Here is a 2,013-nt window from a genome sequence, read left to right as displayed (position 1 = left end):
GGTCATTCATCAACAGCATTAAGAATGATTCAAAGCATCATAATTAAGACACGCTGTTTTTTTTTTTTCTAAAAACAGCAATCGGTCACTATCGAAGTAAAATGTAACTTTCCTATTGAAAATCGTTTTCATTTCTAGCTGTTATTACTGATGAACTGTATTTGAATCTGAGTGAGTATCACCACGTTTTTTTTTTTATTTTTTGTTCACTGAATGTAAATAGCTGTAACCGAAATATATGAACAAACAAAACAGTATCACTAGAAAATGGAAATATTTAATTTTAGTTGGAATTCGCAGGATGATGTTACACGTATAACTGTTGTCGGTTTAAAAGTGCTGATAAGGTTCATTTGTTCCTTAAACTGTTTTGTCCTTTTTGTACTTTTATCTAAACTAAAGATCGGCGACACCAATACTGGTAGCATTCGCGCGCACTGAAATCATTGTCGTTATGTGATATAAAAACGTGCATATTCACCTGACATTTAACAAAGTGCGGATTGAGTTAATTCACCAAAACTACAAAATTCATTTCGCAGCAAATGCTTGTTTAATTTTAGTTCCAAGTAATGTAGTTTTAAAATCAAAGTGTTCGTCTGATTTTTGAGTGTTGATTAATACATTCAGCTCGTTTCTAATTAGGTATTGTATACTTAACAAGGAAATACAAATATTTCCAAACGGTTGTATCTGACATGGACAATGATCGTCAATAACACAACGGATATACCCAGCTTATAGAAACAGCAATTAGTACACCATTGAAGTCAATGAAACTAAAACCTTTAGTAGCTATTATTACTGATGAACTCTAATTGGATTGCGCGTACGCGTCTCTGCGTTCTTTTTCTTTTGTAAACATACATAGCTGTTCGGCTTATATATAAAACAGTCAAAACAGCAACACAAGAAAGTGGAAGTCGTGACTTGTGCTTGAATTCAATTTTTTTATTCATTAAAGTTCTGATAAGGTTCATTTGTTCCCTAAAAACGTTTTGTTTTTTTAGTACAATTATCTAACTGAGGATCGGTGATACCAGGACTGCCGTAGCAGTATTCGCACGGACTGAAAGAGATCATGGCCGTTATGAAACTAGGAGAAAGTGCATATTCACCTTCGGATTTATTTATTTGACGAAAAATACAAAATACATATTGCAGCAATAAAAAAAACCCAAGGCGTGCAAATTATTATCGTTTTTAATATCAGTTTCAGATTTTTTAGATTTGAAATCAAATTATTCTTTTCATTTGAAAAGAGTGTTGATTGTACATTTAGCTCGTTTCTAAATAGCTAAACGAGGATATATAAATTAAATGTTTTAGAACTATTGTATTTCCCATTATTGATTTGGACTAAGCAAGAGAGGATTGCACGCAGTAAAGAGGGTAAGTGGATTGTTTCTACAAAATAAGCTTCAGTTGTTTGCCGATGTCTAGGGACATTGCTGTTGCGTCGTTGTCGTGGTTTTCGTTAACTCCCCATTATCCTCAAAATACTGAATCCAAAAAGGCATTTAATGGGACACTAAAAAATGGAAGAACTCTTTAGCTAGTTAATGAGTTCCTTTGAAAAAAAATATTATAATTATTTTAAAACATTATCAATTTTTATACCTGATCATAGTCGTACCTTTTTGGTACGCTTCGGCGGCATATCAGGCGAGTTTGGTCGAGCCATGGTTCGTATTTTGGCGAGACGCAGTCAATCCAAAATACCCATGGCGAGACCAAACGAACCTGATATGCAGCCGAAGCGTGCCAAAAGGTACGATTAGGTATTTACCGTACCCAAATTCAAAATTTAGGAAAAAAATTGAGAACTCCGACTATATTGTTTCAATCTAAATGTTTCAGTACTCGTCAGCAAAAATCGCGCGCTCAAGTTAAGTTTTGGCGGGAAAGATTTTGCTTTTTTACGACCGATAAACACCAGCTAATCTTAAATCACGAGGTTCTGTTTTATTGGTAAAACCTCTTTTCAATGCAAGGTACGGTATATCTACTTTA

Source organism: Oculina patagonica, chromosome 4 (assembly GCF_052425735.1).
Source record: "Oculina patagonica isolate OP01 chromosome 4, crgOcupat, whole genome shotgun sequence".
NCBI classification, from domain to species: domain Eukaryota; kingdom Metazoa; phylum Cnidaria; class Anthozoa; order Scleractinia; family Oculinidae; genus Oculina; species Oculina patagonica.
The sequence above is the reverse complement of the archived record's forward strand: the minus strand, read 5'-3'. Positions refer to the sequence as shown.